Source organism: Eretmochelys imbricata, chromosome 6, assembly GCF_965152235.1.
Source record: "Eretmochelys imbricata isolate rEreImb1 chromosome 6, rEreImb1.hap1, whole genome shotgun sequence".
NCBI classification, from domain to species: Eukaryota; Metazoa; Chordata; order Testudines; family Cheloniidae; genus Eretmochelys; species Eretmochelys imbricata.
Window position 1 is genome coordinate 89,309,000 of NC_135577.1, and position 15,060 is coordinate 89,324,059.

Below are 15,060 nucleotides of genomic sequence, written 5' to 3' on the forward strand. Positions count from 1 at the left end.
GAATATCTGTCCAAATTTGGCCAAGTTATGAGCCTCCACAAAATCTCAGTTCACATATGCTCAGTAAAGACTTGTTAGAGTACAGCAGCTAAATTCTCGGAGAGCTCTTCTGCACTGAGTCTTCTCCATCCCAACAGAGCACCTGCATGCTGACCCAGCACTGAAATTCCCTGCAATTGCTACTGCTGGGTGGGCACCACTGTGGCACCACACACCAGAACTGAGAGCAAGGACACTCTCTTCTGTGTTCTCAATGCTCCCCTTGCTTGCACCTAGGCAATGAAAAGGACACAACCTGATTCTAATGCAGAATGGTAAGGAATAGGAGGAGAGGATACAAGAGGGGGTTGGGAGGATAGGAAAAGGAGCTCAGGGAGACAAAGGATAGCATTCAGAAGGAAGGATGACGGGCAGTAGCCAAAAAATTGATGAGGACAGAAGCAGGGGCAGGGAACCATGGGAATGAATGGGGGGTGGGGGGGAAGGCGCAGTGGGCAACAGAGCAGAAGTTAGCCAGTGGGGATGGAATGGGCAGAGGTCCAGGAACAGCAGCAGGGGAGGGGCCAGGGAGCAGTTGAAGGGACACAGGCAAAAGGTCAGCAACCACTTGATCACATTCCCTATTGTGGTTAAAATGCCAGTGGACCAGTCTACTCTAGCACTGCCACCACTGATAGCAGTGAGGCTGCACAATGTTAGACTCAACAGCAGAAGGTCTCAACGTAGACAAGCCTAATACAGTTAGAACTGAATATATGCAAAAAGAAAACAAACAAACAAAGTCCAGGATCAGTCCACATGGATCCAAATGCAGGACTGGAGCCATAGTGTGGATAGGCCCATAGTTTCATATACTTTACTTATCACTCGAGTGGCTAAGCAATTGCTTACTTTCTAAGTTATAAAAATACTAAGGGTCAGAATCATCCCCATGAGCACAGCTGCACAGGAAAGATTTGCCTTGATAGAGGGCAGGCAATGGTACACAGAAGGAGTAGGGGTTCTGAAACAGGGTGAAACTTTAAAATACGATCAATACCAACCATCTAAGCAGAGGTTGCCTCGGAAGATACTATAAGAATCCAATTCAGCAAGATGCTTAAGTAAATCTGCAGTTTTAAGAACACAAGTTGTCCCATAGATTTCAGTGGGACTACCCACGTGATTAAAGCTATGCACTTACTTAGGTACCTTGCTGAACTGGGGCTTAAATCAGCACATTTCATACCTATGCTTTAGTGGGTGCTTGAAAGCAGTGTGCAACTCTGAGTATGTCTCCTGGCAAACTTCCCATTGCCAGGGATCTGGCTCTCATTTAGAAAAGTTTTAATATTTCAGATATGGCATATACCACTAGTTTACAGTGTTGATGTAGGAGTTCAGATAATCCTTAAATGGACATCAAGTTTTTTAGTTCTAAAATATCAGCGGTGAAAATTATCCAGAAGGTAAATGTAGTATCTAGATTTTTGTTTCTTTGTAAAGTGCTATTATTCCATTATTGGGAAACTTAATAAACAACTGCCAATGCAAATGGACAATTTGAAAATGGCCCACAGTAACCATTCCCAAAACTGACTGTGTACAGCACAATAAAATGGAGATAATAACATAAGAATGACCAGAATGGGTCAGACCAAAGGTCCATCCAGCCCAGTATCCTGTCTGCCGACAGTGGCCAATGCCAGATGCCCCAGAGGGAGTGAACCTAACAGGTAATGATCAAGTGATCTCTCTCCTGCCATTCATCTCCACCCTCTGACAAACAGAGGCTAGGGACACCATTCCTTACCCATCCTGGCTAATAGCCATTAATGGACTTAACCTCCATGAATTTATCTAGTTCTCTTTTAAACCCTGTTATAGTCCTAGCCTTCACAACCTCCTCAGGAAGGAGTTCCACTGGTTGACTGTGCACTGTGTGAAGAAGAACTTCCTTTTATTTGTTTTAAAACTGCTGCCCATTAATTTCATTTGGTGGCCCCTAGTTCTTATATTACGGGAACAAGTAAATAACTTTTCCTTATTCACTTTCTCCACACCACTCGTGATTTTATATACCTCTATCATATCCTCCTTTAGTCTCCTTTTTTCCAAGCTGAAAAGTCCTAGCCTCTTTAATCTCTCCTCATATGGGACCCAATCCAAACCCCTAATCATTTTAGTTGCCCCTATCTGAACCTTTTCTAATACCAGTATATCTTTTTTGAGATGAGGAGACCACATCTGTATGCAGTATTCAAGATGTGGGTGTACTGTGGATTTATATAAGGGCAATAAGATATTCTCCGTATTATTCTCTATCCCTTTTTAATGATTCCTAACTTCCTGTTCGTTTTGACCGCCGCTGCGCACTGTGTGGACGTCTTCAGAGAACTATCCATGACGACTCCAAGATCTTTCTCCTGATTAGTTCTAGCTAAATTTGCCCCCATCATATTGCATGTATGGTTGGGGTTATTTTTTCCAATGTGCATTACTTTACATTTATCCACATTAAATTTCATTTGCCATTTTGTTGCCCAATGACTTCGTTTTGTGAGATCTTTTTGAAGTTCTTCAGAGTCTGCTTTGGTCTTAACTATCTTGAGCAGTTTAGTATCGTCTGCAAACTTTGCAACCTCACTGTTTACCCCTTTCTCCAGATATTTATGAATAAGTTGAATAGGATTGGTATAGACTAATTGTCAATGTCTACAGACTGGATCCTTTTCCTTAAACTCTTCCACAGTTGCTACCCCCAAACACTGTTCTAGTTCAATGGTGGGAGCACTAGTACAGACTAGCTGCCAGTGTTTTAACAACCATATCATATAATCCTACTATGAGCAGGTCTACAGAACATGATAATTAAAATGCAGGGAGCTGCCAGGAACTCTGTCCACACTAGCACTCCCTTCATTGCTAATAGTAGAGGTACATCAGCAGTAGTCAGGGTGGGAAAATTTAAGAAAAGTAGCCTAATGTAGACATGGCCATTTGGTAGAGAGGGAAAGTGTAGACTGGGGGGGGTAGGGGAGAACACACAAAAACTGGGATGTACGTGGAGGAAAGAACAGAGAGAGGAGAAATATTTAGTCAGTTAAGGAGTGAGGGATAGGCTGGTACTTAAAAGAAACTAAAATTAAAAGACTTCTCCCCTAATATTTCAGGATCCAGCACTGTAATGTTGGGAAATAGATAGGTGGGCATAGGTGAGAGTGAGAGAGAGAGAATGTTACCCCAATGAAAAATAAAATAATAGGCAATGTGCATGAAGAAACAACGATATCTGGCATAGCGGAATCAAATTTGAAGGGAACAGTTTCTTTTGTTAAAATGATTTACTGAACAGAGATAGGAAATGGCAACTCATTACGAGAGGAGCACTATTTCAGACACTATACATGAAGTTTTAAACAAAAAAAGGGGTAAATAGCGAGATGGCAAAGTTTGCAGATGATACAAAATTACTCAAGACAGTTAAGTCCAAAGGGACCTCACAAAACTGGAGACTGAACAACAAAACGGCAGATGGAATTCAATGCTGATAAATGCAAAATAATGCACAATGGAAAATGTAATCCCAACTATACATGTAAAATGATGGGGTCTAAAGTAGCTGTTTCCACTCAAGAAAGAGACTTTGGAGTCATTGTGGATAATTCTCTGAAAACATACGTTCATTGTGTAGCAACAGTCAAAAAGATAACAAAATGTTAAGAACCATTAGGAAAGGAATAGATCATAATACACTATATAAATCCATGGGACACCCACACCTTGAATAGTAAAAAGAAATGGAGTACTTGTGGCACCTTAGAGACTAACGAATTTATTTGAGCATGAGCTTTCGTGAGCTACAGCTCACCTCACGAAAGCTCATGCTCAAATAAATTGGTTAGTCTCTAAGGTGCCACAAGTACTCCATTTCTTTTTGCGAATACAGACTAACACGGCTGTTACTCTGAAACCTTGAATAGTGTGTGCAGTTCTGGTTGTGTGCAGTCCCATCTCAAAAAAGATACATTAGAACTGGAAAAGGTACAGAAAAGGGCAACAAAAATTAGAGGTATGGAACAGCTTCCATCTGAGGAGAGATTTAAAAGACTGGGATTGTTCAGTTTGGAAAAGAGATGACTGGGGGGGGGATATGATAGAGGTCTGTAAAATCATGAATAAGGCTGCGAATCATTCACAGAGGTCACAGCTTCCGTGACTTTCCGCAACCTCCGTGAATTTTGCAGCACTGGTACAGCTGACCCCAGGACCACCCCAACAGCTGGGCAAGCCCAGGGGCCAGCCACACCGGCCACTACTCTGGCAGGCCCAGGCTGCTGGTCCCGGCGCTGCCCTGGAGCAGCAGTCTGGGACCCGTGGTGGTGGCGGTAGGGCCCTGGCCGCTCCCCACCCGGAGCAGCAGTGGGGCCCCGCACCGCCCCCCTCACACACCCAGACCAGCGGCAGCAGCAGGGGGGCCCTGGCCGCCCCCCACCCAGAGCGGCAGTAGGGCCACGGGCCGCTCCCTCGCCCAGAAGTTACAGGGGGCCCCAGGCTGCCCCCACCCTCTCCAACAGCAGGGAGACCCAGGCTGCTCCCTCCCCACCCCAAAGACAGGAGGCCCTGGGCCACCCCCAGCTGCAGGGGTGCCCCAGGCTGCCACCTCAGCAAAAGCGTCACCTCATGCTGCCCCCACCCCAGCAGAAGCGTCACCCCGTGCTGCCCCCACCCCAGCAGCAGTCTTCAGGAGCGCCCTCCTCCCAGCACGTAAGATTTAGTCACAGGTATTTTTAGTAAAAATCACAGACAGATCTCTGGGCCCTGACTTTTTGTTTATTGCCCATGACATGTCCATGACTTTTACTAAAATACCTGTGACTAAAATGTAGCCTTAATCATGAATGGGGTGGAGAAAGTGAATAGAGAAGTGGTATTTACCCTTTCATGTTACATAAGACCCAGAGGTCACCTGATGAAGTTAATAGGCAGTAGGTTCAAAACAAAAGGAAGTACTTCTTCAGACAATGCACAACCTGTGGCACTCATTGCTAGGGGATGTTGTGAAGGCCAAAACTATAACTGGGGTTCAGAAAAGAATTAGATAAGTTAATGGAGAATATGTTCATCAATGGCTATTAGCCAAGATGGTCAGGGACACAACCACATACTCTGGATGTCCCTGAGCCTCTTACTGCCAGATGCTTGGACTTGACAACAGAGGTGGATCACTCAATAATTGCCCTGTTCTGTTCATTCCCTCTGAAACATTTGACATTGGCCATTGTCGGAAGGCAGGATACTGGGCTAGAAGGACCACTGGTCTGACCAGTATGGCCATTCGTGTGTTCTAATGTAAAAATAGCCCACCAACTCCAACTCTACTCAAGACACAAGTAAAAATCAGAAATTAAGAGAAAGTATTTCAAAGCTAACTCCCTTTTTCTGTATGGTATCTTTTAAAGTCTTATTTCCCCTTCATTTTTCCCCTACTTTGAAGTACAGTAGCTCCATATAGTCTTATTTTTATCCCCTTATTACTTGGTTATGTGCTCTACAGAGGGCAAGGTATGCAAACTCTGTATGGTGACTCATAAAAATGAAGAGCATGCATGCATACAAAGCCCCATAATGTGCAACGAGTTAAATGCAGTTGCATTTCTAAGATAACATATGCTTCTTGTTTAGATTTAGGAAACATTTTCATGCTAAATTTTCCCCCCTTTCTTTCCATCCTTTTCTTCCAAGACCTGACTTGGTTTATGTATCACAGTTTAAGTTACCAAAATAGGATACAGCTTGTTAAGATATGGGTTTTGCAGTTATACATACAACTTTCTCACTAAAACAAAGACATTCTGCTAGACTTGGAGGGCTTAATTCGGTAAACCTTTGCTCATGTGAATTACCCTTGCCCATGTAAGTAATCTCATTGGGATTTGAGGACACTTAGCACTTTCTAGGATCTTGCCCTTAGTATGTACCAAATATGTTTGTTATACTTTACAAAGATATCCCATAATTGTACAGTTTTAAAATATATGCTGTTAAGTAATCATTCTGGAAACAGCTGTTAGTTTGCTGATTGATGCAAAACAAGCAATGATATGTTTTTTTCAACACAGATTCATTCTTTTAATATCCCCTCCTTTATTACAGCACTTACAAATACCTTTAAATATTTCTAAACCTCTTTAATTTATTTCAAAATAAAACCTACTCAGCTGATGTAGAACATCTGAACACCACCGATACCCTAGAGATAAACATCTTGTTTTTCTAAGGGTCCCAGTGGGGCAGCAGTCATATTTCAATACCATAAAAACAATATAATGTAGTACATACTCATTCTAAAATAAAATTAAACTGGTAAGCATGAAACTGTAGTAATCACGCTTTAATCAGCTTATTAGGTCATTATTAACTTTATTTCTGATTTGGTTATTTTCTTTCTAATTTTTACACCAAAAGAAAAAAATCAGACAAATGTGTTCCAATTCCAAAATGTTTAAATTAGGGGAAACAGTTGGCACAGATCAGAATTAACTGTAAATTGTCAAAATGACAGAATTTAACCAGACAGTAATAAATGATCAGCAGCAGCTTCATTAATTCCTCACTTTTCTGTGACTTTCTTCTTGAACACAGCTGTACTCCAGACCTGCTTCCCAAGTCCCCTCCATTAAGGACTGATTTTAAGAGCAGAGTAAGTTATATGCCATCTCAGGAGGGGAAGACTTTTGCTGCATATGGGCTTACCTACAAGCAGTTTTTGTACTGCTGTGACTCTAGCTATTTAGGAGCTGCTATGGTCCCTCCAATCCCCTAGTGTGGGCACAGTAATACCAATAAAGGGTGCTTATATCTGATTTCTGAAAAATTACGGATATAAGCTATACCAGTGGTTCTCAATCTACGGCTCATAGGCTGCTTGCGGCCCATGTGATATCTTCAGGGCCATACAGGTAGTGCTGAATGTGGCCCACAATAGTAAATAGGTTGAGAACCACCGAGCTATACCAATATAGAAAAGGAGTACTTGTGGCACCTTAGAGACTAACCAATTTATTTGAGCATGAGCTTTCGTGAGCTACAGCTCACTTCATCGGATACATACCGTGGAAACTGCAGCAGACATTATATACACACAGAGATCATGAAACAATACCTCCTCCCACCACACTGTCCTGCTGGTAATAGCTTATCTAAAGTGATCATCAAGTTGGGCCATTTCCAGCACAAATCCAGGTTTTCTCAACCTCCATCCCCCCCCACACAAACTCACTCTCCTGCTGGTAATAGCCCATCTAAAGTGACAACTCTCTTCACAATGTGCATGATAATCAAGGTGGGCCATTTCCAGCACAAATCTAGGTTGATCACTTTAGATAAGCTATTACCAGCAGGACAGTGGGGTGGGAGGAGGTATTGTTTCATGATCTCTGTGTGTATATAATGTCTGCTGCAGTTTCCACGGTATGCATCCGATGAAGTGAGCTGTAGCTCACGAAAGCTCATGCTCAAATAAATTGGTTAGTCTCTAAGGTGCCACAAGTACTCCTTTTCTTATTGCGAATACAGACTAACATGGCTGTTACTCTTATACCAATATAAGCACCTTTATACTAGTTAATATTATCACATCTACACTAGAGGTTTGTACCACTTTAACTATTCTTTGCTGTGTCAGTAAGACAGCTCTCCTCCTCAATATAACTGAGCATCTCCTCTTATACCGCTGATCCCACCCAGTCCTGCAGAGCAGGCCAGAGTATAACATATTAGCAAACTGGCAGACTGCTGTTCTTGACTGGCTAGTATCCCAAATTCCAGCCTCACAGCCACAGGAGGGGGCTCTGACACCGCTGAGCCTGAAGCACAGGCACTTGGGGGGAGGGGATCTTGCGATGGGCTCCCTACACGCATACCCCAGCCCATAGGATAGGGGTGACAGGACTTTAACTCCCTACACCTCCCAAACCTCAGGCACTGGGGGTGGACTCCTCACATCCCCCCCCCATCCACTAACAAGTTGGGGAGAGCTCCCTGCACCACTCCCCTCAACCCAGAGACAACTGTACCCACCCTCCAACCCACAGACAACTGAGGTGGGGGGCTCCCTGCACCACCACCCCACAGACACTCCTCAACCCACAGACAACTAGGGTGGGGGGCTCTCTACACCACCACCCCACAGACACTCCTCAACCCACAGACAACTGGGGTGGGGGACGTACAGACAACTGGGACTGGGGACTCCCTGCACCACACACAAGCCGCGGGCACCGGGGTTCTCCCTGAAGACCCCCCGCCCCATCCACAGGCAGCAGGGGAGGGCTCCCTGCAACACACACAGCCCCAGGGCAGGGGCGCTGGGGGATTCTAGCGCCCTGCACCCCCAAACTGGGGTGCTGGGCTCCCACGTCACCTTGCTGCCCAGCTCCCCCCCCTCCGCGCAGAGTTGTTATTCAGCTGCCGGGCCTCAGCCCCAGCCCCACTCACCTGCCAGCGTCCCAGCCCCAGCCTGACTCACTCACTCACTGAACCCAGCAGCTCCGCGCTGCCGACGCGACAACATGGCTGATGGGAGAGTCCGTGCCACGTCAAGGGGCAGAGAGCGCGGTCGGGGCCGGGGCTGCGCCCGCCCCGCCGTGGGGTCTCCGGGGGGAGGAGAGCAGGCACCCCCGCCCATGGCTCCCCCTGCCGATCCGCCCCCGCGCTGCAGGCAGAGCGGCCCGGGGCAGCTGGGGCAAAATTGACTTCCGTGGTGTGCGAATGTGTCTGGCTAAACCTCAGGGGAGCCCCGAGGCAGCAGCCGAACCACCCTGTCCTGCCGCGGGTGCTGCCGCCTAGCACAGGGCTTCTGACATCCTGCTCTGGGGTTTTGCCACAACCGGGCATGAGGGACTCCCTGCATCCACACCCCTAACCCCCACACAACTGGGCATGGGGGACTCCCTGCATCCACACCCCCAACCCAAAAACAACTGGGTGTGGGGGACTCCCTACACCAAAATCCCCAACCCACAGACAGGAGTGCATGGGGGAGTCCCTGCACCCACACCCCTGACCCACAGACAACTGGGCAAGGGGGACTCCCCTCACCCATACCTCACAGACAACTGGGTGAGGGGGACCCCTTGCACCACACTCCAACCTACAGACAACTAGGGTGCAGGGACTCTCTGCCATCATTCTGCTATATACAAAGGTTCTCTAGTGTTTCTCCCACGTACATGGCATCTGCCATCCTTCTGCTACACACCAAGGTTCTGATGTGGCACTGCCATTGATTTAAATGAGCTTTGGATCAGGACCTAAGTGAGTCACAAATCCTCTGAACCCCTGCTGTATTATTCATTACACAATGTCCATTCTGTCTAGGAAGGGCCCAAATGTGCTGTCATTTGCACTTGTGTAAATTTGGGTTTACTGAAGATTTACCCTGTAATTACAAATAGAATTTGGCCAGAAATTAAGGACAGATTCTCAGGACCCTTGTCCCATTCAGGACATACTGCTGACTCATTCAGGCCCCAGTCCATGAAAACACTTTAGCACAAGCCTAGCTGAGCATGTGAGTAGTCTCACATACCCAAATATATGCTTAAAGGCTTCGCTGGTTCAGGAAGGGCTTTGTTGCACACTGCATGAGGCAGAGTTTCTGTGAGAAAAATATATATATTTAAGAAATTAAATCTCTTAATTGTGCTGAATACACTATTAATGTTAGATTTTTTTTATTTTTTTTTTTCAGGGAGGAGGAAGTTTGTCAATTGCTTGGCTGGAATCCACCTTTTGTAGACTTTTATCGCTTGTAATATCTGGAAGCTCTTCATAATTAGTCATTTCTAATTATTTTCCCAACTTTATTTGTTGTATGTTTTTGGGGTTTTCTTATTGTTTTAGAATTTCTAATTCTAAATCTTTGTGTACAATGTTGGTATCACTCTCAGAATAGTTGAAAATTATTTTTTGATCAACAACCACCAGAGGGAGCTTTTACCTTTCTTTACTTTTTCAACTTAGCTAACTATGATGTTCTATTGTAATATTTCTACCACAGATTTGATTATATTTATATGGTTAGATGGTATTGTGAAACCATTACATCACCCTTTATTTATTTTTATATACATACACACATGGTGTGTGTGTACATATATGTATTTGTATACATTTTTGTTCTCAGTCCTGTTTTTTCTACTCTATGGTCCATTTCAAGTAAACTCTTTGTACAGAGAAGACAGCTAGAACATTCCCAGGTTCCACAAATTCACTTTTCATGTTGCCTATCTTTTAGGATTTGTACTTAATAGGTGTTTTGGGTGCTTTTTATTCTGTAAGGTAGTATGAATGTTTTCTCAGAATTGCTTTTTGTCACTGATTTCAAAATTACTCTCTTTATGATTTGTTTAGGCTGCTTGTCTGTTGTGTAAAAGCAATATTCCTTTTGTTATGTCTAAAAGTATAATAAATTATGTAAAGAAAGAATACAGAGTTTCCCCATTTAGATCAATAATTAATCCATGTTCCAAATATCAGTGCTTAGTTCCCAAAAATAATCTGCTTTATTTCTTCCAGGCACAATTATTTTTTCTTGTTACAGTTTACCAAAATAAATTTAAAACAGAATACCTAGTTGTTATTTTAAATTGGCAAGACTGTATTATTTTAGTTTTCATAACTAAACTTTGCATAAGCTTGTATGTGCTATAGTTCAATAGATTATTTTATTTCATAAATCTAACTGTCACCCCTTAGTTATGAGAGGAACAAGATGGGTGAGGTAATATCTTTTATTGGACCAACTTCTTTTGGTGGAAGAGACAAGCAAACACTTCAAATCTCTTACTTATTTCAGAGTAATTATACCAGATAGCTTGTATATATATTTTAATGAAACTTCTGTGTTGTGCATTTGTTAATTTTACCCTATGAATTACTTTAGTTTATTTGAAACATACAATGTTTAACAATTTAAAATATTTGTATATAGGAATGGAAGTGTATGTTAATAATCATATATAATAATAGGGTGACCAGATGTCCCATTTTAAAGGGACAGTCACTTTTTTGGGACTTTTTCTTATATAGGCGCCTATTATCCCTCACCCCCTGTCCCGTTTTTTCATAGTTGCTATCTGGTAACCCTATAGAATAATAATGAAATAGTAGAGGGGACCAAAGGTGCTGACTTTCTGATTTCCTGGGGGATGCTCAACCCCCAACTCCACCCCAGGCCCCACTCCCACTCCACCCCTTCCCCTAAGGCCCCATCCCTGCCCCGCTTCTTCCCACCCCCACTCTACCCCCACTCTGCCTCTTCTGGCCCTTTCTGCCCCCTCCCCTGAACGCACCCCACTCTCGCTCTGCTTCTTTCTGCTCCCAGTCCTCCCCCTCCCGCCCCCAGCACCTCCTGCCCTCCACTGAACATCTGATCCTTGACGGGCAGGAGGTGCTGGGGAGGAGGAGCTGATTGGCTGGGCCCCGGAGCACCCATGGAGTCAGCGCCTATGGAGGGGACATCAGAAGTGGTCACCTAAGTATTTAAGGAGTAACCATTATATTCAAGGAGATACCTAATAAAGCAGGATATTATTACACTTTTCATTTCTTCATATGACTGTCCCTGATTATGTTCCCAAATGAATTTGTTTAAATGCAAATTTTCCAAAATACTTTCGCAAGTAACAATAACATTTAGCCCTCAATGTATCAGAGTTTTTGTTTAGGCTACAAGCTACTGTATCAGTTTTTGTTTTCTTCGAAAACAAAATTCTTACGGTAATTCAGTTTGCAAAGCAATGTTACCATGCCAGAACGATTTTAACCAACAACTCCGAGAAAGAGGATTAAAATGTCCTGGACAAAGCAGTAACTGTAGTCTTTTCTGAGGAATCTTATTGATTGTGGGGAGCTAAACACTTATCATCTCTCTTGCACTTTTTCTCACAGAATCTGAAAATATATGTCACATGGTAATAACCAACTAGTATCAGTGAATCAATTATGAGTGACTATAACATCATTACATCCATTATTTGTATTTTAACTGTGGTTATGGTGAATTCTACACAATTACTATCTTCACTGCTATTCACCAGTCATCTTATGTTCTGAATGACCAGGCTGGCTTCATGACTTAAGGGGCTTGCAGACAAAAGCAGGGTCCCACACTGCTTGAATGGAGAGATTCTGAGTTACACTACACACACTCTGATCACACTGTCAGTTGGAGAAAATATTGAACTGTGAGTTGAGGGTATCCAGACTCTCTATCCTCCAAAAAAAAGGCTGGAGCCCCAAATAGTCCCTTAGCAGGTGCTGTTAAAGCAGATGGAAAAACTCCCTCAATATTATGGTGCCCAAAGAAAGGATTTAAAGGGAAAAGAAATGAGGGTCAAGGACAGAGCCCTGGAGTACCCCTGTAGACAGCAGCAGAGAGCTAACTGTGAAGAAAGAAAGAAAGAAAGAAAGAAAGAAAGAAAGAAAGAAAGAAAGAAAGAAAGAAAGAAAGAAAGAAAGAAAGAAAGAAAATCAGGAGCGTACAATATAGTGAAAGCCCAGTGAGGATAAGAGGTATAAAATATTTTTGTTACCAATCATTGTAAGAATAAATATTTAATTTTATAAAGGCCCAGTCCCACATTTCTTGTGCCCCAAAGAGCCCTTCAGGAAGGTGCACAAATTTTGTGGTGGCGGGGACCTCAATGGGAAGCAAAAGTACCTGGATGGACACATAGATACATATATGGAATGGATAAACAGGTCAAAAAACAAGCAATCACCGTAATCAGAAAATCTCTTTTCTGTTATCCCCTGGTGTTACAATATATGGTAATTCTACTTTATTTTTTTACCTTATTGCAATATGTTACAGATTAGTGTGTTAGATTTTGAATCATCAGTTCAGATCAACAGGTGGCAACTCACCTCTTCTTCAAGAAATTACTCCTTTGTAACTCCTAGGCAGTTGATAAGGAGAAAGAATATTCAGCTCTGACTGTTTTCTCTTCTTCATCCTCTGAATCATATTTAGCTCTGCCAGATATTGCAGGAATTCCATTGTTAAGTCTTGGTTCTTGATAGCCCTAGGAAAACCATCAGTTTTTCCTGTAACAGTCAATTTAAAAGTAAGTAATTAGTTCAAAGTATGTTATTCAGCTTCAAAAAGCAGCATTAGAAATGTTCAGGAAAAAAATCATCTAGATAATTAAAAAGTAATGTACATTTAAACTTGCTGCATCAAAATCCCTGATTCTCTCTTTTTATAATTCTTCTCTTCACACCAGATAAAATCATAGATCCTAAAATCTGAATATTTTCAAGAAATCCATTTATATATTGACAAAGTTAAGATTTTACCTTTAGCACTGTGTCAAACTCTCCTGAAATGCCAACGTAGTTTTGATTAAGCAGGTCTTATTTCAAGTGATGTTCACACTTGTCACTTGCACTAACAGGAAGTTACATCCTGATTTCAGAGTAAAGCTGCCTGTTACACGTAAATGGTTATGAGACACACCTTAAAAGCAAATAAAAATGGAGAGGGAAGTTGAACGTCGTTGCTTGTTCAGAACTGCTCAAATATAGAAGAAACAACCAAAAGTGCCTTTCAAATAGTTTTTTTTAAAAAAATACAATAAATGCAGTGTATGCAGTAAAATTTAAAAATCCTTTCACTGATAAAATATTTGTATCATTGCCTAGAGCAGGCACTGTATGTTATTATTAATTATATTATTATTATTAATTAATATCTATATCTTATAGTGCTTTTTATCCATAGATCTCAAATTGTTTTACAGAGAAGGGAAGTATCATTATTCTCATTTGACACAGAGAATTGAGAAAGTTTTATGTTCTCTATAATGTACATTGTTGTTTGTGTTTTAAATGTCCCTTTGCCTTCATTTAAGATGACTTGTGTGTGTGTATGTGTCATCTTTTGGCTGAAATGTGTACTCACTTGATGGAGGTGTCAGCCTGAAATGAAAGAGCTGGTCTTAAGATTTACCAAAGAAGGTTAGTTTATTTCTCTGAGACATGGGGCAAAAGACAAGCAATGGATCCCTGTATATAAAAGTCCAGTTCCGTCAACGTCCTAATTACACTGATCTTTTCTTCTGTTTTTACAGAAAGCAAGGGGAGCTGCCAGATGAGACAAATTTTGAAATTAAGAAATAATTTACTAATGGCAAAACTTCCATTGACTTAAATGGAGAAAGATTGAATCTTAAGCACTGGTGCTGAAAGAAACACTTGCTAATGCTGAAATTTACGTTAGAACGCTGCTTTGGTCCTTTAAAAATGGTTATTAAAGAGCTAAATAGATTCAATGGCATTTTGGAGATTTAATTGCTTTATAATTTGTGGATTAACATCAGAGAACTATTTGGGCACATGTGTGCTTGGTATATACAGGATTGCTTGGTATTTCTGTGTGTTAAGCCAAAGGTTAGCCCTTCAAGAGGTTTTCTCATAGGGATCGTGTAGAAACTTCCTCCTCTCTATCTTCAATCCCAATCCATCATTCCACTGTGATACATCAGCCCCCAAAAGGCAATGATGAGACATAAATCTCTTGGCCAACTGTTACATTTCATTCTGCCATTAATTTGTGGCCATAGTGACAGTAAACCCATTCTGTAGATCTGTACACAAGTGTACTAAAGTGTGAAAAGGTGTCTGATTCAGGGCTGTTAAAATGAAGGGAAAGCTGTGGTACACCTGGTCCTAGGTTGAAGTGCAGTGGCAAAGTTGGCTTAGTGTGTTTCTGGGTCCAGAAATTATGTCAAGAGATGACCTGTGGTCAGTAAAGAAGTGGGCAAGTGTGCCCCTGAATTATAAACTTAGTACATGGCAGTTCTCTGTAGACCTGTCTGTCTGTGCACAATATTACTCCCATTCTGTTTCCTAGCTGAGAGCTACGTACCAAGCTTGTGCTAAGGTTTCAGTGTTTCTGAGTTTGTGCATAACAATGGTCACATTGCAATGTTATTTTGGCAGGTCACATTCCAACATGGCAGTGGTTTGTTGGGCACCTATTGCATAACAATGCCCTCCTTTTGTCACACGAGG

General features: G+C 42.4%; 1 protein-coding gene across 1 annotated transcript in view; it reads right to left on the bottom strand.

Moving 5' to 3' along the window:
- SEC23A (SEC23 homolog A, COPII component) overlaps nucleotides 1-8,624 on the bottom strand; it is a 49,525-nt gene extending 40,901 nt beyond the window's left edge. Inside the window, exon 1 of the mRNA XM_077819095.1 lies at nucleotides 8,479-8,624. The gene's annotated coding sequence lies outside the window, so the exon portion shown is untranslated. The remainder of the gene's footprint in view (nucleotides 1-8,478) is intronic.
- Nucleotides 8,625-15,060: the final 6,436 nt, after the last annotated feature.